The sequence below is a fragment of the Triturus cristatus genome, chromosome 4_2, assembly GCF_964204655.1.
Source record: "Triturus cristatus chromosome 4_2, aTriCri1.1, whole genome shotgun sequence".
In the NCBI taxonomy this organism is placed as follows: domain Eukaryota; kingdom Metazoa; phylum Chordata; class Amphibia; order Caudata; family Salamandridae; genus Triturus; species Triturus cristatus.
In genome coordinates this window covers 290,562,091-290,587,055 of record NC_140586.1, presented here as the reverse complement: position 1 = coordinate 290,587,055, position 24,965 = coordinate 290,562,091, and the positions used below count along the sequence as shown (strand labels likewise).

Sequence of the window (24,965 nt, the reverse complement as noted above, 5' to 3'; positions counted from 1 at the left end):
GAAGCCTCCCCGGGCCCTCCGGACCCCGTCCCGGGCACCCTGCCGCGCGGCAGGACCCGGGACGGAGCCCGGGGCGGGGAGGCCGCCCTCCCCGGGGCCCCCAGGGGCCAATGAGCCCAGACAGGCATGGGGAGGCTCCCCGGACACAACGGAACCCCGTCCCAGGCCTTTGGCAGTGCCGCAGGCCGGGGGGCGGGGCCCAGGGCCAGAGACCCCGACCCGGGGCCCGGCCGGGCCCCTGGACCCAGCCGGGGCTCCCGGGACCGCAGGCGCAGGGGAAGCCTCCCCGGGCCCTCCGGACCCCGTCCCGGGCACCCTGCCGCGCGGCAGGACCCGGGACGGAGCCCGGGGCGGGGAGGCCGCCCTCCCCGGGGCCCCCAGGGGCCAATGAACCCAGACAGGCCTGGGGAGGCTCCCCGGACACAACGGAACCCCGTCCCAGGCCTTTGGCAGTGCCGCAGACCGGGGGACGGGGCCCAGGGCCGGAGACCCCGACCCGGGGCCCGGCCGGGCCCCTGGACCCAGCCAGGGCTCCCGGGCCCGCAGGCGCAGGGGAAGCCTCCCCGGGCCCTCCGGAGCCCGCCCCGGGCACCCTGCCGCGTGGCAGGACCCCAGACGGAGCCCGGGGGTTGGGAGGCCGCCCTCCCCGGGGCCCCCAGGAGCCAATGAACCCAGACAGGCCTGGGGAGGCTCCCCGGACATAACGGAACCCCGTCCCAAGCCTTTGGCAGTGCCGCAGGCCGGGGGACGGGGCCCAGGGCCGTAGACCCCGACCCGGGGCCCGGCCGGGCCCCTGGACCCAGCCGGGGCTCCCAGGCCCGCAGGCGCAGGGGAAGCCTCCCCGGGCCCTCCGGAGCCCGCCCCGGGCACCCTGCCACGTGGCAGGACCCCAGACGGAGCCCGGGGCGGGGAGGCCGCCCTCCCCGGGGCCCCCAGGGGCCAATGAACCTAGACATGCCTGGGGAGGCTCCCCGGACACAACGGAACCCCGTCCCAGGCATTTGGCAGTGCCGCAGGCCGGTGTATGGGGCCCGGGGCCCGGCTGGGCCCCTGGAGCCAGCCGGGGCTCCCAGGCCCGCAGGCGCAGGGGAAGCCTCCCCGGACCATCCGGACCCCTTGTCCAGGGCACCCTGCCACGCGGCAGTCCCCGGGACAGGACCGGGGCAGCATCCGGGCCCGTCCTGCTGCCGGCTGAGGACCGAGAGGGGTCCCAGAGTACCCTGTCCCTAGTAATCCGGAGGAAGGCTACATAGCGGTAGGGCTCCCGCCTTAACCATGGGCTCGGTGGGCTCTCTGCTTCCCGGGGGCTGGGGGACAGCGGCTGGGACTCGGGCACGGGGAACACCGACGGAGCTCTCGGGCCCGGGCGCCCCGGGGGTAGGACTGCCCGGGACCCGTGGAGCCCGACCCTGGGCACTTTGCCACGCCGCGGGCCGGAGGAGTGAAGCCTGGGAGGATGTTGCCCGGGCGTAGCCCATCTGGTCCCCGGCAAAGAACCGCCAGCCCCGGAGGGGTCTTCCGGCATACCCTGCCCATACTAATCCGGAGGAAGGCTACCCCCCTTTCTTGTAACCCACACGCTCCGAGTGACGGAGGGGACCCTAGGCCCGGACGCGCCCGGCCTCCTGGAGCCCTGGCTGGGATCCGGGAGGCAAATAGACCCTCATCGGGACTTCCAGGCCGGCCCGGCCATCTGGTCGCCCCATTGGGAAGCATTGCGCGCGACCAGATGGCCGAGGGGAGAGGTGCAACCAGATGGACAGGACTGAAAGAACTCCCATCTGTCCAACCCCGAGCCTTCGCGCTAGGGTTCCTGCCTGCCCACGCAGGGCTCCGTGGCTGCAGGGCTCAGGGGCTGCAGGGCTCCAGGGCTCCAGGGCTGCAGGGCTCTGGTCCTGCAGGGCTCCAGGGCTCCGGGCTGAAGGGCTGAAGGGCTTCAGGGCTGCAGGGCTTTGGGGCTGCAGGCCTCGGGGGACGCCCGGGGGACCCATGGAGCCCGTCCTGGGCACTTTGCCTCGCCGCGGGCTGGAGGAGGAAGCACCCGGCGCCCCGGGGAAGTGACGTCCGGGCTTGGCCCATCTGGTCCCCGCCTGAGAACCGCAAACCCCAGGAGGGGTGTCCCGGCATACCCTGCCCCTACTAATCCATAGGAAGGCTACCCACCTTTCTTGTAACCCTCGCGCTCCGAGTGACGGAGGGGACCCTAGGCGCGGATGCGCCCGGCCTCCTGGAGCCCTGGCTGGGATCCGCGAGGCGGATGGACCCTCATCGGGACTTCCAGGCTGGCCCGGCCATCTGGTCGCCCTATTGGAAAGCATTGCGCGCGACCAGATGGGCGAGGGGAGAGGTGCAACCAGATGGACGGGACTGACAGGACTCCCATCTGTCCAACCCCGAGCCTTCGCGCTAGGGTTCCCGCCTGCCCACGCAGGGCTCCGGGGCTGCAGGGCTCCGGGGCTGCAGGGCTCCAGGGCTGCAGGGCTCTGGGCCTGCAGGGCTCCGGGGCTGCAGGGCTCCGGGCCTGCAGGGCTCCGGGCCTGCAGGGCTCCGGGCCTGCAGGGCTCGGGGCCTGCAGGGCTCCGGACCTGCAGGGCTCCGGGGCTGCAGGACTCCGGGCCTGCAGGGCTCCGGGCCTGCAGGGCTCCAGGGCTCCGGGCTGAAGGGCTCCAGGGCTGCAGGGCTTTGGGGCTGCAGGCCTCGGTGGCTGCAGGGCTCCGGGGCTGCAGGGCTCCGGGCCGCCTGCAGGGCTCCGGGCCTGCAGGGCTCCGGGCCGCCTGCAGGGCTCCGGGCCTGCAGGGCTCCGGGCCTGCAGGGCTCCGGGGCTGCAGGGCTCCGGGCCTGCAGGGCTCCGGGCCTGCAGGGCTCCGGGCCTGCAGGGCTCCAGGGCTCCGGGCTGAAGGGCTCCAGGGCTGCAGGGCTTTGGGGCTGCAGGCCTCGGTGGATGCCCGGGGGACCCATGGAGCCCGTCCTGGGCACTTTGCCTCGCCGCGGGCTGGAGGAGGAAGCACCCAACGCCCCGGGGAAGTGACGTCCGGGCTTGGCCCATCTGGTCCCCGCCTGAGAACCGCAATCCCCAGGAGGGGTGTCCCGGCATACCCTGCCCCTACTAATCCGGAGGAAGGCTACCCACCTTTCTTGTAACCCTCGCGCTCCAAGTGACGGAGGGGACCCTAGGCGCGGATGCGCCCGGCCTCCTGGAGCCCTGGCTGGGATCCGCGAGGCGGATGGACCCTCATCGGGACTTCCAGGCTGGCCAGGCCATCTGGTCGCCCTATTGGAAAGCATTGCGCGCGACCAGATGGCCGAGGGGAGAGGTGCAACCAGATGGACGGGACTGACAGGACTCCCATCTGTCCAACCCCGAGCCTTCGTGCTAGGATTCCCGCCTGCCCACGCAGGGCTCCGTGGCTGCAGGGCTCCGGGGCTGCAGGGCTCCAGGGCTGCAGGGCTCTGGGCCTGCAGGGCTCCGGGCCTGCAGGGCTCCGGGGCTGCAGGGCTCCATGGCTGCAGGGCTCCGGGGCTGCAGGGCTCCAGGGCTGCAGGGCTCTGGGCCTGCAGGGCTCCGGGCCTGCAGGGCTCCGAGCCTGCAGGGCTCCGGGCCTGCAGGGCTCCGGGCCTGCAGGGCTCCGGGGCTGCAGGGCTCCGGGCCTGCAGGGCTCCGGGCCTGCAGGGCTCCAGGGCTCCGGGCTGAAGGGCTCCAGGGCTGCAGTGCTTTGGGGCTGCAGGCCTCGGTGGCTGCAGGGCTCCGGGGCTGCAGGGCTCCGGGCCTGCAGGGCTCCGGGGCTGCAGGGCTCCGGCCCGCCTGCAGGGCTCCGGGCCTGCAGGGCTCCGGGGCTGCAGGGCTCCGGGCCTGCAGGGCTCCGGGCCTGCAGGGCTCCAGGGCTCCGGGCTGAAGGGCTGCAGGGCTTTGGGGCTGCAGGCCTCGGTGGACGCCCGGGGGACCCATGGAGCCCGTCCTGGGCACTTTGCCTCGCCGCGGGCTGGAGGAGGAAGCACCCGACGCCCCGGGGAAGTGACGTCCGGGCTTGGCCCATCTGGTCCCCGCCTGAGAACCGCAATCCCCAGGAGGGGTGTCCCGGCATACCCTGCCCCTACTAATCCGGAGGAAGGCTACCCACCTTTCTTGTAACCCTCGCGCTCCGAGTGACGGAGGGGACCCTAGGCGCGGATGCGCCCGGCCTCCTGGAGCCCTGGCTGGGATCCGCGAGGCGGATGGACCCTCATCGGGACTTCCAGGCTGGCCCGGCCATCTGGTCGCCCTATTGGAAAGCATTGTGCGCGACCAGATGGCCGAGGGAAAGGTGCGACCAGATGGCCGGGACCGAAAGGAATCCCAGCTGCCCACACCGAGCCATAGCGGTAGGGCTCCTGCCTGCCCTTGCAGGGCTCCGCACCAGGGTCCCTTGTCCCGGGCAGATGGACACTTGGCAGGCCGCAGGACGTGGGATCCCAGGCCCTGACCAAACATCAGGAGGCCCGGGGCCGGTCCCTGCTTCTCAACGCAGCCAGGCCGGGGAGATAGGGCGGCCTGCCCAAGCACGAGGGACCCCAGTCCCGGGCACACGGTCCCTCAGGTTGTGCGCTCGTTTTCAACATTTTTTTTTTCAAAATTCCGCGAAGAGGCATTCCGCAAATTCCGCTCAGCCCTAGTGCTAAGGGCTGTGGGTTGAGTTTTTAATGCGCAATTAATCTCTAGACCTTTGTTTTAGCAGCAAAGGCTTCATCTGTGCTCCTAAATATCCCCCACAAGGCCCCGGCTATGAGTCATGTCATTTATTTTTCCCTTGTGGTTCAATTTCCTGAAACGTAATGTAGGACAATAACGCGACGCTTAATGAACTGTGTTTTGAATCCTGTTTACTACCTGGATTCTCCCCTGAAGGTGAGCGCTGAAAAGGTGATCTGTGTTTTGGCATGCTCTGGTTTCTACTTCTCTCCCTCTAGTATTCTAATGAAAGGCTGCTCTGAGTTTATAAACAGAGGAGTCATTGTTTTCAGTAATTGTGCACCTTCAGTTGTGGTGAGAAATCAGAGTCTAGAGTGCTGACCCACATTACAGAAGTCAGCTCTTTGTCTCTGCTGTGTTGCAGTTGCCAGCGTTTGCTGCACGTTTGACACGAATTGGAGGAAAGCTTGAATGAGCACTTTTTAGGTCTCGCTGAGCTCCAGCGCTCGCGCTGGCTCGAAGAGACATTTTGTATGTGGGATTTTCAAAGTGCTGCTGGCTGGCCTAACGCTTGCGTTCACGCGATCGTGCACGCGCGCAGCCGGCTGCCAGCAGCACTTTGAAAACTCGTGTGCGTCATCGCGATCACTTTCGCTTTCAGAGCGATCGTGATGACGCACGCACACACACAACTCCCGCTTCTCCCCCTCCCCCACCACATTTTGCGTCTCCGGCCGCTCGCGCGCGGCCAACGCTTGTTAAATGAGTAGATCTGGCCTCCAAGGGGGGTCTCCTACAGAGCCACTGTAGTTCTTCACCCGGGCAGCCCCTGTGTTTTCTGCATTGTTCGGGGTCGCCAAAGTTGCTGCCCAATCTGTGTAATCCTCGCCACAGATGTTTGCGCTACTGCAAAATGAGCAAAGATGACTGAATTCTCCACACCTGGCCCAATACTTTGCTAGAGTAAACTAGTCACTTTCTACCTATTTACTGCTTTATTATGGCGTTAACGAGGAAATCATTCTGTCCAGAAGGCGATAATATCCCATTCGATTAACAAGGCATAAAGGCTTTTATCGACCCTGGTAACAAATCATTAAACATTCAAATTGAAAGCATAAATACCTCTTTGCACGAATTGTGAATCAAACGTTTTTATGGCAATATAATGTTTACATTGCCATGTTAGCTAATCTGCAGTTGCTTCAATAGGCTCCCAGAATTACAAAGAATAGCACGCATTTGACTGTAGCTGCCAGTGCAAAAGGAGCTACTAATCTTACTAGAAATTAAAAAAAATGCCTGTATAAATCGAGGTAAAATCGTTAATTATATCAGAAAACAACACAAACGAATGTGCTCTCGTTTGCATTTGTTCAACCGAATTTTGAACACCGACTGAACATTTGCTGTTGCTTTCAACTCACCCACTTCGTTCTCGCCACTTGTAATGGGTCCTTCCTTCCTTCTGGGGTTGTTACCAGATTTTCTTGCTTTCTAGAGTTGGGTATATTTTTCACTTCTACTAAAGTGTATGATCTGAGTTTTGGACCTTAGCCTTCTGTGCTCTGATTGAAATTGTTTCCTATCACTTAGATTCAGTTCCCAGGAAACATGCCTGGCCTGCCTCTGTGCCTGGCCAGGGTCACCAGGCTGAACTTGGAGATGTCAAATACTATAACTAGCTCACTATAAGTTGGCAGTAGGAGTACAAGACTATCCTTGTCGGTTATATATGCACTGAGTTATGAAGCAGTGGACATTTTCAACACAATCACGTTTTTGGTAATGTGGGTGTGCCCTACAGAGATTTTGACAGGCCACATTAGCAGCTTGACCCCTCCCCAAGCTGTCGTTATTGACTAAAGTCATTTATTAGGCCTGGTGGAAGTAATTGATCTGATTTGTTGAAAATTCACTTAATTGGGGTCAAAACTTACACATCTGAAATACAATTTCAGTTAACTGAAAATGTTCAATTATGAAAGGTTTAATGTGGTATACTTCATGCAGCCAAGTGTGACTTAAAAGACTAACCACACCTGTTGATGAAAAGAACAAGCATTGGCATAGCCAATAGGTCTCGCCTTTGGGACCTTATAAGTGTTTAGCCATGCAACAGTTGATGTTGTTGCAGTAAGGATATTGTGCTGCATAACTAAATACTTAAAAGGTCCCAAAGGCGAGACCTATTGGCTATGCCAATGCTTGTTATTTTTATGATAAGGGCATGCAACATCTCCAGACAACATTTTAAAAATGCGCTGAAGCTGATATGCTATGCCATGATTTGTCTTAGTGAAGGGACGTGCAAAACCGTCTAACATCTCTTTCCTCACTAAATTTTGCAAAATACTAGACAAATGATGTGAAATTCTACTTTTAACGCCAAGTGGTTTGCCAGCATCTCATCACTTTTTTTTTAACCTCGAGCACTCACCTCACTGAGAACTAAAAAAAAAAACTCACTAGATACCGGAAGGATACTGGTTCGAGCAAAAAATGTCTCTTGTTAAGACATTTTGTGTATGAACGCGTCTGCACTGGCAAGGCTCTTTTTTTACCCGAGTAGCGCAATTGGGTTAAAAAAGTTGCACCAAATCGCATAATAGGCAATTTCGAGAATTGTTTCTAATGGGAAAATTCGGCAGTTTTGCAAATTTCGCTAGTGTACCTAAAATGTTGCCCCGTTGGTTACAAAATAGCTAATTTGGATAACTGCAACACGATAATAAAAGCGAAACAAGCATTGGCATAGCCAATAGGTCTCGCCTTTGGGACCTTATAAGTATTTAGTTATGCAGCACAATATCATTGGTACAACAGCATTAACTGTTGCATGGCTAAACACTTATAAGGTCCCAAAGGCGAGACCTATTGGCTATGCAAATGCTTGTTTAAAGGGGGCCTCGAAACGGGTCTCTATCGGGCTCTGTTTTGTGCCCTGGCACAGACGATCCTTTTTCTTTCCAGACTGCAGTGACAGCAGGCACATCGATGTGCATGTGCTCACCCTGCTGTGCGTGTGCTCACACAGCTCACTTCTCACTAATGGAGAAGTTACGGAGGTTATGCCAGGTGAGCATTGTAGGGTAAGGGAAATCCTTTAACCCTTTCGCTGCGGCGGGAATTCCGCCGCAGCGCTGGGGGGGGTTTGGGGGCAGCACGGTGGCGCGGTGCTCATGACGGAACCGCTCCGTCATGAGCCGCGGTTGAGCTGTGCTCATGACGGAGTGGTTCCGTCATGACTCCGCCCACTGCGCTAATCGCCCGCACAGGCGGGAAATTAGCGCCGCGTGGGCTGCGCGGCCGCCAACGGCCGCAGCATGACGGAACCACTCCGTCATGAGCACACGGCGACTGTGGCTCATGACGGAGCGGTTCCGTCATGAGTGGGGAAGGGGTTAAAGAGAGGCATTTTCTCTCTGGATTTCCCTTCTCTTTTTGAAACTCAAGAGCAGCAACCTTGTCGTGGTGTCACCAGGGCTTTAAGTGGAAGCTTTTTCAGTATTATACACAAGCCATAGTTGTTGCTTATTTATCTTATGCAACTAACAACCATTGACAAAACCAATAGCACTGACTTGTTGTAGGTCTGATGTTACTTGTTGTATCATATATCTGGATGCAATGCCAGAAACAGCAAAATACAAGTCGGGCAGCACACTATGCCAAGCACAGATTTTTGGCCTACTTGTTTTAAAGCCACGCCCTAAATTACGTTGGCCACACCCCTGCGAGATAACCCCCCCCCAGTTTTTTCATCCCACTTAAAGCCCTGGGCATAAGGGATTTACTAAGATTTTACTCTGTGTTTGTGTCACAAATGTGACACAAATCAAAGCAATTTTTTTTAACCTATTTACTTTACAGCACTAAACTTGTTAAGCGCTGGAAAATCACTGGAGAGTAATGCAAAACAGCGCATATCGCTGCTTTGCATTACTTAGCTCCAACCATGTGTGGTGCATCGGCGTTCCTATGCAACCCCCAAAGCTGTCTGATGCTAAGCCCTATTTACTTAAAAAGGTAGACAGGGTTTAGCGCCAGAAAATAGCTCCCATTTCAAATAGGCGCTATGAAGGAGAAATGCTATCATTTCTTCTTCCTTTTCCGACTTTGTATGTGTGCTGCACTGTACAGCATACATACAAAGTGAGAAACGGATTAAAGTTATTCTCAGTGTAATATTTTGTTCTGGACGGCTATCCTTCCAGTTCAAAACCTATGCTAGACCCATGCAGACACCCTTGCACTATTGTGCAAAGGTGTGTGGCGCATAGAAGCTAATTTCAGCGCCGGAGCTAGGGAGAGGGGAGGAGAGTGCCATATTTAGGTAAATGTGGCTCTCTCCTGCGCTCTTCTTCTTGCGCAACGCAGCATTTTGCCTACTGCGTTGTGCGAGATTTCAGTAAATCTGCGCCATCTTTATTAGAAAATGACGCAGTGTGGCGTTGCAAGCCATCTTGGTGCGCTGAACTGCTTCATTAGGAAAGTACAGCAATAAGACTCATGCCTGTGCTTTCCTCTGCACTGGCACATAATTGGCTGCATAGCACCAATGGAGGCAACCTTGTGCGGTGGTGCATGGGTGCCTGCGTTGCAGGAATAATAGTTTTTGTGCAGGAAGGAGCTCCTTCCTGCACAAAAACAATAATTGATGGCATTTCCCTCCTTCTATGTGTGCTGCAGAATGCAAGGGGACATAGTTACAAGGCCATGAAAGGCCACACAGGGTGGATTTGTAAATATGGCTGAGCATTTTATGCTACTGCAGCATCAAAACAAATGACGCTCCTGTGGTGCTGGGGCCTTGTAAATATGCCCCTAAGAGTAACAGGGAAGTAAGAGACAATGCGTAAAGCTACTATGATTACTCCTGGTGAGAGTTCCATATTTACAAATTACATATTGATTACAGGTTACATAGTTAGAAAAGGTAAAGCGATTCAGGTTACACAGATAAATATTGCATATTTATAGAGTTAAATAAAATTTAAACTTGCATATTAGTTACAGGTTACATATGTAGAAAAGTTAAAGCGATTCAAGTTACACAGAAAAATATGACATATTTACAGAGTTAAATACAAAGTATTTCAAAAGTAAAGAGTAAAGTGAGCATGGCATTGTAAGAGAAAAAGAGGTTAAAGAGAAAAGAAGGGAAGCAGTGGTGTCAAGCAAAATGATGCACCCCCCAGCAGGCTGTGGGTAGGGGTCCATGTGACTCCCATATCGCTTAGATATTCATAAGACTTAGCATGACTGGGAGACCTTGAAGTGTGGGCTCCCCTGCGTCGCAGACATAGCCGCCAAGTTTTCAGATTGCTTATGTGTGACATTTGCATTGTTTCAGTGTACTTATGAGTGAGACTGAAATTACCAAATGTGTGTCACTTAATGTACCTTTTTTCAGGAGTGAAACCAAGCAATGAAGTGTATGGAAAGAGATACATTTTAGAAATGACACCCTTTTGATCAATGAGAAGCCATAAAGAATCTTCAAACTGCTTCAAAACCCCTGAAATTGAAGGTTAAGATACCAATATGATTTGTGTGCCCAGAAGATATAAAAGTAAAGAAATCATCATAAAATATCACACACCACCATGCCATTGAACTTTATTGCGCCCTAATATTGATAATCATGTGCTGCAGAGGTGAAATGAACATAGGGCAGATATTTTGAAGTTCTGGATGGTACAAAAATAAGCAAAGTCACCACAATCTGGGATTTTAACCCTTCTTTGTACATACTTCAAAGAACCAAGGTAAATAGAAAGCACTTTCAAATATGTTCTAGACGGAGCTATGACTAATATTTGAAGTAACCAAAATACAGAAATGGCACATTACAAATGAATAAATATGGTTTTGTTTCCAGTTCTATTTAGTATCATGTCCAGGCCTTTGCAGACTCTTATATAACTGATGGCTGGCATGTTTTTTCTTGGAAAGGTGTCCACCCTAGGCTGAGTGCATGACTCACTTCACTGCTGCCATTCCAAGGTGCCTGAGAATGTGTCTCAAAGCTGAGTGCTTCGCTAGCTAGCTTTGTTTGCACAGTCTTGAAAGCAAAGGGGCTTATTTACAAGCCCCTAGCGCCACTTTTGTGTCACTTTTAACATGGGAAAAGTGATGCAAAAGTGGCGCAAGGGGCTTGTAAATAAGCCCCAAAGTGTTTTGTTGATTTAGCCGGGGAGGAAGGCAATGCAACAGGCTACAGCTGCAGTCTAAGAGCACAGCTTGGGGACAGCACATTAGCCAGGATGGGAAAATTTCAAACATCCTGAATGGTGCCAGTCATTCGAGCTGACAACACTGTCAATGCTGGGCCGCACACAGAGAGTGCACTGCTACTCAGGTGCCACGTGGGCCATAGGACGCCAACCCCACACTCTCTCTCTCTCTGCCTGGGGCCAGCACCACAATAAGAAAAAGGAAAGTTTAAATTGCCCGCCACTCAGTTCATAGGAGACACTTCTGTTGTGCAGCGTGTTATTAAGTAGTCCGTCAAGTTGCAATGTATTTGGCCCAAGCGTTAACGTTTTTATTTTTGCAGTTTTAATGTAGCCCGAACTCGATATTGGAGCCCTTTACATGAGCATCAGTTTATTACAGAGGGACAGATTCCTTTTTCGTTAGCACGGGGAGATTAAATGATTTGCCCAGAATCACAGGATGTTGAGCCGACGCCGAGACTTGAACCTGGTTTTCCAGCTCCAAAGTCGGCAGCTCTGGCCGTTATGCCACATCTTCTCCTGGTTGCTGCTAAAACATACGCTTGAAGGTAACAAAGGGCCATATTTGCAACATTTGTGGCACAGGGAAGTGCAGCAAGTCCCCTTACTGTTCTGAGTCATAGGGAAAGGGCAGGAATGCCCCATACTTATCCAATAAGGCACATTTCTGTCCTTTTCCCTTGTACTGGCACTGTTTTGGCAGCCTATCGTCAACACAGGCACCCGTGCACCATGGTCCAAGAGTGCCTGTGTTGTAGGCAGGATTGTTTTTGTGCAGGAAGGTGGACCTTCCCGCACAAAACAATCCTGAGAGACTTTTACCTCTTTCTATGAGTGCTACAGAATGCATCACACATAAAAAGATCAAAAAACGAGGAGAATTAAAGATATTTCTCCTTGTCACGCATCACATGGGGAGGCCTACCTTTTTGGCACATTCATGGGTTTACAAGGTCTTGTAAATCTGGGAATGTGTCAAAATACCATGGGAGTTGCATAGGAACACACATGCAATCCCTACCCAGGGCAGAAAAATGCAACACAGGAATTATCGCTGCATTGCGTTTCTCCATATTTTTGGGGCTTCAAACATTTGACTTAAGGTTTGCGTCGCTCTTGCACCATGTTCTGTAGTGCAAGAACAACGCAAACCGGGTCATAAATATGGCCCAAAATATCTTAACTGAAAGAAAAGGGAGCACATTTACAAGCCCCATTCGCCACCAGAGCATCACTTTCTTTGATGCTCCAGTGGCGAAGTGCCATTTCCCATATCTACAAGGTGGTGCTAAGCCATGTAATGTGGCTTAACGACACCTTGTAAATATGCCCCTTTCCACCGCAGTCCTTTGTGGCAGTGGGTGTTGCTGTGGGCGTCTCATCGGCTCAGGCAGCATCAAAAACAGACCCATTCGAACGCCATGGATTACCAGGCATTAGAATGGCAATATAAGGAGAAATCATTAATTTCTCCTCACTTTTGCTCTTTTCATGTTTGCTGCATTCTAGAAATAGAAAGAACAAATTGCCATGAAAGATTTTTTATATGCAGGAAGGTGCACTTTCCTGCACATAAACAATCGCCCCTGCAGCATTGGCACCCTTGCAACATGGCGGCAGGGTGCCTACGCTGGCGCTAGGCAGCTTTTTTTGCACAGGGGGGCATCCTATTCTTGTGAATATGGCGCATCCCTGTGTTATAAAAATGTCAGGGCGCGCCGCTGCTGATTTTGGCACAGCTCCACACTCTGGACATCTTTTTGTAAATATGCCCCAAGGTATGCAGACTGGTAAATACAATGGGGCTCATTTATGAGCCCCTGCGTCACTTTTGCGCCACAGGTGTGTCACTTTTTGTGACGCACCAGTGCCGTAAAACATGCGCCATGTTGTACCATATTTACAAAGTGACGCATCTAGGTAGATGCGTCACTTCATAACCCCAGCGCTACATTATACCTGTGCCAGGTATAATGTATGCAGGGTGGGCGTACCCCCGCAAGAAAGAGCCGTAGGAGTGGCGCAGTGAAATCTATGAGATTTCGCTGCGCCACTTCTAGGACGCCAATGCGTCAAAACCTTACGCCTGCCTCATGGCAGGCGTAAGGGTGACGCAGGCCCTTTCACATGGGGCTTGCCCCATGTGAAAGGAACATTGCTGGAGTTGCGTCAGGCTTCCGACACAACTCCAGCAATGCGCCACTTTTTGCGCCGACAGATACGTCAGTTATACTGACATATCTGTCCTTCCTTGCGACATGATGCGTCATATTATAAATATGACGCATCATTGGTGTCGCAAGGAGGGCGCACTGAGAAGTGACGCGTTGCTGTTTTCACGCAGCGATGCGTCACTTCTCATAAATGAGGCCCAATGAACATTGGCAGCCGTGCTGCTGTAACCTGCTTTTGAGAAAAAGGACACTTGTCTGTCAGCATTGCCCTACACAGTTACTTTCGCTGGAAAAAGAAGCTAAACCAGCCGTAGCTACAAAACGACGATGATGTTGTTAAAAATGTCAATAAAGAAATAATAACTCAGCGCACCAGGCGTGCACTGCTTTACCTAATGAAGAGTGGCTCCTCCTACTATCTCGGCTTGTGCCACGCAGCACCAGTGGCGTCAGGAGGCTCTAAATGCATGACTTATGCATTTTAGTGCTGTGATGCGGACCACCACTCTAAATTACGTTAGTCTAACCCCTGATTCATGACACTTGGCAGGGCTGCGCAGGGACCTGCATTAACATTACACCCCAGAAGGAAAGGTTCAATGCAGGGTCAGAGAGAGAAAAGAGTTAAGTAGGAGAAATTGTGGAAAGTCACGTGTCAAGGAGGGAAAGAAAAAAAGCATTGGCATAGCCAATAGGTCTCGCCTTTGGGACCTAATAAGTGTTTAGCCATGCAACAGTTGCATAACTAAATACTTATAAGGTCCCAAAAGCGAGACCTATTGGCTATGCAATGCGGCTGTGCGGCCGCGAAAGTGATCGCGATCACGATCAAACAGCAAAGCGGCCGTGCGGCCGCTAAAGTGAAAGTAATCGCGGTAAAGCGCGCGCCGCGCACATGCACTGTAGCTCTAGGCTGGCCTGGTAGCACTTTTTGGAGCCCTCTCAATAAGTCTCGCCAGACCAGCGCATGCGCTGGGTCAGGCGAGACCTAAAAATCAGCCAGGAGGCCTTAGGTGGGTGTCCCTAGCTGTAAGAGGACCCTTGTCATGTGTGACACCATCTTGTCCTAGTTCTTTAGCCAACAGCATATGGCAGTGTTTAATTTGTAGATTTGTATTTAACTCCATTATTAGTGCGAAAATGATGCTATTTTAACCTTCACACTCTTAAGACACCCTCCACTTCAATATATGTTGATGGGACCATACAATTCAGGCGATGACTGTGTCTGCCTTTAAATCCCAAGTGTTGCAATCATGATAAGTCTGATATTTAAAGGCATATTGTGTGGAAGCCAGGCCTGTCAGCACCGCAGGTGCCACATCTGACTTCATCGGGCAATGTGGTAGCTATGTGGAGAGGTATATAAAGGAGAGAAAGGAGGAGAATGGAAGAGTTAGAGAGGCGGGAGTAAAGGAAGAGTCAGACCGAAGAGAGACTGGGAAAAAGTCAGAATGTCCTCTTTCTATCTTTATTCCTCTTCTTCCTGTTTCCCATGTGTGATTTGAAGCATTCCTAAGATGGAAGTTTAAGCAACCAAAGAGCAGGACGTAATATCATGTTCCCCTCTCTTTCCCAAGACCTTAATACTTCCTTCCATCATTCTGTTTTCCTTACTCCCGTTCTGCATTTCTCCTTCCTGTTTGCTGGGGGAGGGTAAGAGGAAACTGCAAGAGGGAAAGTGCTGACTGGCATGGAGCGGATGCATAGGGGCATATTTACTAGCCCCTATCGTCACTTTTTACGATGTACCTGTGGCGATAGGCGCGATAGGGGCTTCGCCTTATTTACAAGGCAGTTTTAGGCCACTTAACGAGGCTTAACGCTGCCTTGTAAATAAGGCCCCTTTCACACTATGCTGAGCGTGAAAGGGGAGGGCAATGGGTGTTGCTGTGGGCGTTCCACTGCAACACCCATTGATTCTGACGCCGCCCCCTATTTACAAGGGAGGCGTGAATAGGAGGCAGCGCCAGAATTAAGACCAGGGAAAACTCGGTCTTCCCCTGGCGCAATGAGGAGGAATGTTTCATTTCTCCTCGTTTTTGCTGTTTTCATGTGTGCTGCGTTGTGCAGCACACATGAAACCAGTAAGTAAGACTAAAGGCTTTCGTCCTACTTTTATGTCTGCCCTGGCCCGGTTTTTTCTTGTCAAGATCTGGCCCCTCTAACCTAGTTAGCAACGCTTCTGGTCTGAGGACTGGGAGAAAGGTTAACAAAGTTCATGGGGGTTGAGCGGGATTAGGAACTGACAAACCAAGTATTCAAACTTCCTAGTAATGTAACCAAAGCGTGGTCTCTAGCAGGACATTGTAGTAAGCCCAAGAGGCTCCCGGGTAAAGCAAAACCAGAGCTAGTAGGGAGACATCATATTAAACAAGCATATAAAAATGGGAACAATCATACCTAGAGAGTGCCAGTAAAGGTGACAGCAAGAACATGCACCATCTGTGTGTGAGCATCAGGCCGGGTAAGAGTAGCCTGGATAGGACCGACGACCCCATGCTCTGTCATTCCACGTCACTTTGATTTGAGGACACTTCAGCATTTATTTACCTGATAGACATTAGTTTGGAAGGTTGCATTGCCAATAACATGCAGACTCACCTGCGCCCTGCTAAGCCTGCTGCCTCCTCGGTTGCCGCCTGTGGTACAGTGCGCCTCCTTTGCTGCCATGAGCCCTTAGAAAGACTTCCCTGGCCAAAGTCCACTCTGTAATCTACCTGGTACAGAGCGGCATTGTGTAAAAGCATCGCCCTTTGTGCCTCCGGGTCAGGCCGGTTTACCTTCGTCACGTATACGTGCGAGTCTCCAAATATGGACATTAATGAACTCTCCTGCCTTCCCACCTCATGTTATATTAAGTTCAATTTTTTGTATATTATCCCGTACCTCTTACTGGATGCTGAGTGTGGGTTTGCAGTTGTAGGGTTTCCTGTGGAAATCTTCCTCCTGGGTGCTCTGCTCACCAGTCCTGGCCTCAGTAAGGTTGCAGTTTTTGTAAAATGAGAGTTCTTCCCATGATCGTGGTCAGTGAGAGGGCCTATAATGCTGCTGGACAGACTTGTGCATGATTGATGTAAGTCCTGGGCTGTTTGTGAGGGCGCATTGCAGTGTGGATTCCATTGTTTTGGCCCAGCACCGCCCATGTGCCAGCTGTGGAGAGGTTGTCTGTCACAGCTATTGCCCTTTCCTAAGATCCTAAAGGTCCTAGGCCATATTGATCATGGGGTTGCGTTGCTTTTGCACTACGCAGCGGGTGCAAAGCAACCCAAGATGTGAGTTATCAAGCCACGCATGGTCCCCTGCGTGCCCCTGAGTGACCTAATAAATCTAGAATAATGCAGCGCAAATCGCTGTGTTGCGTTACTCTGCCCCAGGGTAGCGTTCCATGGGTGGTGAGTGGGTGTTCCCACGCAACACCCATGGATTATGGCACATTCCCGGATTTACCATAAATGGTATACCTGGGAATGTGTCAAAAGGCTACGCCTCCCCAGATGAGGTGTAACAAGGAGAAATATGTTTATTTCTCTTTGTTTTTTCCTCTTTCGATGTGTACTGCATTTTGCAGCACACATAGAAATAGAAAAATGCCTCAGGGCTTGTTTTTGTGCAGGACGTTGTTCCTTCCCGTGGTGCAAGGGTGCGTGCGTTGGCGCTGGGCAGCATATTGTGCACCATCGCTGGGAAAAGGCAGGAATACGCTGTACAATGTTCCTGCCCTTTCCCTATCACACAGTGCTGCATAATATAATGATAAATATGGCCCTGTGTGTTCAGGAAGACCTGGATCACAGTTTTAGTAGGATTACACTAGTGTTTGTGTTCTGCAAAGTACCTAGCAGGTGGGGCGAGGGGGCTCAGGCTTGTGATACGGATTCTAGTTGGCTAGCTCCTTGCTGACTCTAGAACATCACTCAAGTTCTTGCTGTTGATTAACTTACTTCACTGTGAGGCCCAGATCTACTATGGTACTGCATGGGCGACCTTCTTGTAGGTACTGATAGGACCGGATTCTTGCCTACCTGATTATCTCCAAGAATCCTCTCAGGTCGCCAGGATCTTTTTATCTGCTAAATAGTGTAGAGGGGAAGAAATTCAAATCTCATTACATAATCACCAGAATCAAATCTCATTTAGGAAGGACCACTGACTACGAATCTAAAATTTGTAGGATTTTATTACAACAAAAATAACTGCACATACAGACACCTTAGCACAAGGTGTAAAAGATAAATGGGCACTAAAACAAATGCAAGTCTACGTAAGAGTCTCATACGACTCAATACAAAAAGAATAACAAGCTCTAGAAGCATAAGAAAGGCAATGGTTAAGCCAATATTTACATTAGGAATCATTAGCCTAAAAAGGAAAAATGGATAGTCTATCCCTACTCTAACTCTAAGGTGACATCCCTACTTAGCATTTCCCATCCCAGGCCAGAGAATAAAGGTGTCAGAAGTGAAGACTTTCTAAGAAGTACATTCACTTAATCAGAGCTCGCTCTAAGATGCTCCTTCTAGCTTCCCATCTAAACCTCAACTGCTCAACCCACGGGGCACTGTCCCTAATACAAAATCCCAAAAACGTAGAACACGCCCTTTGGCACACCTCTTCAGCCAGGTCTTCTTCCAGTACTTTTCCAGTGAAACTTGTAATTCATCCAACGACGGTTAGCTTGACCTTGGGTCCCAGGCACCTTCTCCGCTGAAAGTATCATCCGCACATTCCAATGTACTCCCCTGTTGGCTTCTCGTACCATCCTAACTCCTAAAACTAAGACCTAGTCTCACTAATGAGCTAAATGTCCTTGCACCTGCAACAGAAACATGGGAACAAAACTTTTCTCTTCTCTAAGATTTTCCATCATCCCGTAACCCAAAGCCTTTACCAGGGGAAATCATTTTTCGGTCTACAACGTTTAGCTAACAAGAAAATGAACAGGCTTTTCTCTTTAAACGTATATGCGATCAGGCCTTTACACTGTTAAACACTCCTAAATCACACTCTAAGCATTAGTTCATTACTTTTTATACATGAAGCAACTTTAACATGTCGCACGTTTAACCTAATACATTGCATTACATGAAAACTAATCATTATGCCTTTACTAAAATACATTCACAATGATCTGCAGCATTACTTTTCATAAAAAGCATGGTTACATTTCTAATCACACCTATGTTAAACGATTCTAATAATACCTTTCTATGGCACACTTAACCTACATCGATTAATATGCGGGTGCTGACTAACGGTGAATATGATGCACCCCTACAAACTTCAGAATAAAATGACGCTCTATCAGTATTGCCAACCAAACGGCTGCTCACTTCGCTGGAGGTAATTTGGAGCACACACATTTTTTTCTAGATGTTCATTCACCTCAGAGAGGAAGATTTCTAGCTCCTCCTCTGTGAATTTCATCTTTCTCTCCCTCCCTTCAGTTTCCTGGGATCTCCTCTTCCTCTCTTCCAGATTCTGTCATTTTTGTGCTGTTTTATATGACATCCTCAAAGGCAAAGAGGTGTCCTGCTCCTCCCCAGCTATTTTGCACATTTTTAATGGAGTTTAGTGCTATACAAATGACGCTATGCACTATTTTTTCAGTGTCTGAGCGAGGAAAGTCTTGATCGCTGTGCCATGCGATGTAAATTCGGCTCTCGATAAAATGTTCATCTTAAATTGCAGCACTGTTGAATAACCTGGGCAGAGTGTTGCTATCTCTACCTGTGTTGCCTCTTCTGAACTGGATACTCTGACATGCTTGTGATACCAGCAATATAGGTCCAGATTTATCATACTTTCATGCAGCAAAACGCAGCGAGCCACCTTGTTGTGCTAAGGGAAAGGGAAGGAATGTGCCGTATTTAACACCATATGGCACATTTCTGTCCTTTCCTTGCACTGGTGCACTTTTGGCTGCCTAGCGCCAACGCAGGCAAGGCTTTCTTGTGCAGGAAGGGAAACCTTCCTGTAGAAAAACAATCGCCAGAGGCAGAAATAAAGATATTTCTCTTCGTTACGCCTCCGCTGGAGAGGTGTAGCATTTTGATGCATTCCCAGGTCTACCACTAATTGTAAATTGGGAAATGCACCAAAATCCATGGGTGGACTCACACTCCACCCATGGAATGCTTCATTTGGGCAGAGTAATGCGATTTGCGCTGCCTTGCATTACTCCAGATTTATCAAGCCCTGCAGGGTCACGCAAGTTGGCCTTGCGTGTCTTGATAAATCTGGCTTTAGTGTTGCGTCGCCCTTGCGTGGCACACAGGTGATACAACACTGATAAATATGGTCCCTGGTTCTCAAGTCCCTCTCACAGTGGATTTACTATTGGATGATTCCTTGTTGTGTGTTTTTATTACTTCTTAAGGGCGTATCTCACTGCTGCACTATCAGCTTTGGTGCTCAGATAAAAAATTCTAGGCCATCCTGGAGCTGCACGGCCTAGGTCAAATAAACACCCTGTGCGACAACCAAGCAAGTTGGGCCCACATTTATCAAAGGATTGCATTTCCCATGTGTCATGCAGGGTGTCACAAGGGCAACGCAATACTGAAATCAGATTTACCAAGTCACCTTGCGTGGCCCTGCGTTGTTTGGTAAATCTGCAATAATGCAAGGCAGTACGAGTGGCTGCCTTGCGTTACTCTGGCCTGGGAAGGCCAATACATGGGTGGATCATAGGTGTGCCCCTGTATCCACCCATGGATTTTGACACATTCCGTGATTTACCAAGAGTGATAAATTTGGGAATGCATCAGAATTGGTGCAACGAGACGAAATATAATTATTTCTCCTTGCTGTTTTGTCTTTCTAAGTGTGCTGAATTCTGCAGCACACTTAGAGATAGGAATACACCTCCAAGGATTGTTTTTGGGCAGGAAGGTGCACCTTCCTGCACAAAAACAATTTTGTCTGCAATGTAGACATCATTACATCATGGGTGTCTGTGTTGGGTCTAGGCGGCTGTAAGTTTCTCCTTTTTAAGGAGAACACAGGGATGCGCCCTATTCTGATAGATATGGCGCATTCCTGCCTTCTCCATTTGCTGCGGCACAGCAAGTTGTCCTGCTGTGTTGCACTGCGTCACATTTTGATAAACTGTGCCATAATTTCTATCACCCTCTGCACGACATGGACATCATTGTTGTCGACAGTGCTGAACGTTGTGCAGTGTTGCCCCTCGAAGCACATGGCATAATGTTCTTCTACCCTGACAGCCCATCCTTAAGACTTTCCCATTTACCATGGGACTGTACACGTGCTGGCTGTGTGCGCTGATGTATGATGTGATATGGTGTGGTGGTGTGTGGAATGATGCAGAGTTGGATGTGAAGCTGTCAAACTGCTGATGTTCATTGATGGGTGGTGAAATAATAGGCTGGCCATTGCTGTATGCTGCAGTGGCTGATTTGCAGTGTTGTAAAACAGAAGGGTTGGAATCCGTTTAGGAACGATGGGGCAGATTTACAAGCCCCTTGCGCCTCTTTTACGCCACCGTTGCGCAAAACCAGCGCCATGCTGCGGGGTATTTACGTGACGCATCTGGGAGATGTGTCACGTTGTAAAGCCCTGCGCCAGAAGTAGGCATTCCTGTGAAGGGGGGGGGGGCGTTCCGTCGCAGGAATGCCTCCTAAAAGTGGCTGAGTGAAATCTACAAGATTTCACTCAGTCACTTTTGAGCCCATGCTGCGTCAAAACCCTGCGCCTGCTTGAAGCAGGGTTAAGGATTGATGCAGCATTGTAAAGATAGGGCACCCCAGAGCCTTGCTGGAGCTGCGTCGCGCTTGCGACACAACTCCAGCAATGCGCTGCCTTTAGGGCACAGATGCGTCACGCATCTGTCCGTTTTTGCCCCATGGTGCGCTGCATTGTAAATGCGGCGCATCCATGGTGGCGGAGCCGTGACGCACAATAACTGGCGCATCCCTGCTGATATGCAGGGATGCCTCAGTTATTGTAAATCTGCCCTTATGTCATTTTGGGACATACAGACATAGGGAGGATTCATGTAGTCTGGTGCATCTTATGTTTGGGTTAAGCTATGTAAAGAAAACGGCTTTTTGGTTGGATGGTGTAACATGGGGTAACTTGTCTGTGTATGATCTGTCATGCAGAAAATTAACCGGTAGTGGGGGAGTAGTGTGATGTGAGCTTTGCAGTTGTGCATCACTCCATAATGTATGAGATATACTTACCTGTAGTATTTTATAACGTGGTATGATTGCTAAAAGGAGTGGGGTACACACATGTACATGAAGTGTTGTGGAGTGCTGCCTTGAGGGTGGGGTTGTTCGATGTTTAGTTTGGGCGAGTGCAGCATGATATGAAATGATGTGGGGGCAAGAGTGGTGTTCTGTGCTGTATTCTGTTGTGGTGTATGTGAGGGACTTTCTGGCCAGATGATGTTTTATGGGCGCAGTGCAACATGGAGATCTGTGGTGTGAGGAATTCTGATGTGATGCCTTAAGTGTGGCAATTTTTAATACTGATGTAGAGGGAGGTCTAGAGTATTGCGTGGCATGATATGATGTCATGTGTTGGGTTGTGTTGTAGCTTGGTACGTGGCTGGCTAGGTGTGGCATTGGCTAGAGTAGTATAATGTGGTTGTCCGAGGAATCTGTTGGTGGTGTGATGATGAGTGGTGGGATTTATTGTGCTATATGTGGTGGATGTCTTCTAGTAACTGTTTGTGTGGTAGTAGAATTAATAATAGGTGTAGCTGATTTGCTCCTATGGAGTGGCATCTTTAGCATAGAGTGATATTTCCTGGTATGGGAAAGTATGTTATTATTGGTCTTTGGTTGCAATGATGGCAGCATCAAGATTGGTTTGTTGCAGTATGGTTTTATTTGGTTGGGGCAATGTTGCATGGTGTCTTGTATGTTCTGATCACATCAACGCGGAAAAGAACAATACAAAGCGCTGGGCTCCCCTTTCATGTTGGCAGAACTTTATCTAGTAGTTTGTTGTGTGCGGAACAAGGTCACTTTCCTTTGTTACTGGGGAAATCACTTTGTCACCATGCTTGTTTGTTACAAGGATGATGTATTTATATACATAACCTACCATTGAGTAACTGGTTCATCATGTTTTTTTGTTTCATAATAATTCAGGAGGTAAGAAATATCGCCATTCTCCACACAATCACTGGATGAACCTCACGGCTAACTCAAGAACACTGTGATGTGAGTAAATTACCATAAAAGTCCACATTTCCTGAAGAAGATGTAAGAACCTTTGTTGACAAGGATCAGTGCCAAAACCTATTGCTGCTGTTAGATGAAGTATAGTGCATGATTCAAATTTTATTAAAATATTGTCCGCTGAGGGTTACTAGATGTATAATCTGGGTAAATATCGTTTACAACGAAGTCAATACAACGCATGCCATTAGAACGCGGTCATTACAACGAGCGCATTGTTACATTGCATACCATTACAATGTAAGCGGAAGAAGGTGTCGGGTTTAAAATCCAACACCTTCCCTACTGGGACTGGACGCAGACGTTAAATTCCTGCGTTAAGGCATACTTAGTGCAATTTAAATAATCGCTTCCCTCCATTGTAAATATCACAAAGCTGCCTTCGTGATATTTACCCATGTTGTTTCCACAGACACGCCTACTTTGCATCTCATTAGCGATGCAAAGTTAGGCGTGCTGGAAACGGGAGCAAAATCAGCAAAACACGCGATAGCGTGTCTTTGCTGATAAGGCGATAAAATTATCGCCGCTTTTCGGCCGAAAACGGCCGCAAAAGCGGCGATAATTTGTTATCGCCGTATTGTTAATATGCCCCCTCATTCTGCTGATGCAAACTTGATAGTTTTTAAAGGCCACAATCAAAATCAGGGGCAGAATTCATTGATCAGTAGAACAGGTGGAGTTGGATAAACACTAGGGGGCATATCAACAACAACCGGCGATAATTATCTCTAAGCGCACTTAGCGCTAGGATAATTATCGCTGGCTAGCGTGATTTTTTATCGCTGAGATAGCATGCTATTAGCAACGCTTATCTCAATAGCGATAAAAATCCTCACACTAACAGGCTAACGTGAGATTATCGCTGGAAACCCAGCGATAATCTCACGTTACCTTGTTGATAGGGACAGGAAAATTTAGCCATGATATCCTCCTTCCATAGGATATCATGGCTAAGTCTGAAAAATACCAGACGTAAAAAAGCAGCGTTAACCGCGGTTAGCGCTGCTTTTTTTGTCTCTAACAGGGTTAGCGACATTCTTGATAATAGGAGAAATGTCGCTTAGCGACATTTCTCCTATTATTTTACTCTGGAACGCCCCCTTTGCATCTCATTAGAGATGCAAGGGGAAGCATAGAGTAAAAGGGTGCTAACATGCAAATTTGCATGTTAGCACCCTGTTGTTGATAGGGCGCTAGTTTTATCTCTCCTTTTTTGGCTTTTAAAGCCAAAAAAGCAGAGAAAAAGCCCTTGTTGATATGCCCCTAGATTCTCCCCAAGGAAATGTTCAGAAAATAAGTGTTTGCCTTTGTAAGCATATGAGTCCAGTGGCAATAATCCCACGGAGTTAGCGTTTACAGACAAGTCCACTGAGAGATTACCTGGATTTTCTACATGAACCAATAAAGGAGGCGTTACTGCTCTCCCATCTGCCCTGTAAGACACTTACCACCTGTATGCCTTACCCAGTCAGATGCAGTGCCCTGTTCCACAGGTCGAGTTGCAGAGAGATGGAGCACAAAGTAAGGTCATCACCCATTACAGTTTGTCATGTCATATTACCTTATGTTAATTTTTATTTGTTAAGTACAGCATACAATGCCAGGGGCTTCTTGGCGTGATGAAGAGAGGCGAGACAGTGGACAAACATCTATAAGATAACTAGAGAGAGAACTGGTGCATTTTCAGTGTTCAGAGCAGTGGCGGCTGCCACCGATTTAGTACAGGTGAAGCGGGGGACAGAAAAATAAATTAAAAAGTTACCTTGCTGCCAACCGCTGCCTCGCCTCCGTCCTCTTCTGTTCCTGCTCAAAGCAGGAAGCACACACAGGTTCCCCTAAGCCAATCACAACGCTGCTGTCACCATGACAGCAGCGTTGTGATTGGTCTGAGCGCTGTGGTTCAGCGCTCAGACAGGGAGCAGGAGCCTGTGCATGTTCTCCACTCAAGCTGTACAATACAGCCGGTGGAGAACATGCAAAGTGTGCATGACTGTTTGGTCAGCCCAAGACGGTCGGCCAAACCATCATGTGCAAGGGCCCCAACCACTCCTCACCTGCCGGCTGTGACGCCAGCCAAGCCCTGCCCCGCCCCGCCCCACACCACCCGTAAAACTGCCTGACAATGGAAAAATAAAATGATAACAACATAATGTTATATTATTTTATTTTTCCTTTTTCCACTGCTCAAAGAACCTTAGCGGAGGAGCAAAGTTTAGAGAGAGGCAAAGTTATCTCTGAGGCAGAAAGGGGTTTATTCCTGAACCTGAGGGCCTGAAGAGAAAAAGCAGAGCCATCAATGTATTTTTTAAATTTTGGCAACAGCAGTAGTTTATGGTGACCCGAGTCAAAATGTCTGGCCGGCTCATAGTGAATGAGGGGGCATATCAACAAGGTAGCGATATAAAATTATCGCCGCTTTTGCGGGCGTTTTCGGCCGAAAAGCGGCAATAATTTTATCGCTTTATCAGCAAGGTCACACTATCGCGTGAATCCTTGCCTTAGCACCCTTACGCGTAACACCCAGCTTTGCATCTCTAATGAGATGCAAAGTGGGCGTTCCGTCCCAAAATAACTGGAGAAATGTCGCTAACCGACATTTCTCCAATTATCAATGGGCACGCTAACAAGCATAGCGATAAGAAAAGTAGCGCTAACCTTGGTTATC

At 50.3% G+C, this 24,965-nt stretch overlaps 1 protein-coding gene across 2 annotated transcripts in view; it reads right to left on the bottom strand.

Moving 5' to 3' along the window:
* The window catches only part of LOC146833672 (flavin-containing monooxygenase 5-like), a 186,106-nt gene extending 170,284 nt beyond the window's left edge, over positions 1-15,822 (bottom strand). Inside the window, exon 1 of one of the 2 annotated variants that reach the window (XM_085601557.1) lies at positions 15,687-15,822. The gene's annotated coding sequence lies outside the window, so the exon portion shown is untranslated. The remainder of the gene's footprint in view (positions 1-15,686) is intronic. The other variant, XM_085601561.1, reaches the window with a different exon arrangement.
* Between the last annotated feature and the right edge of the window lie 9,143 nt (positions 15,823-24,965).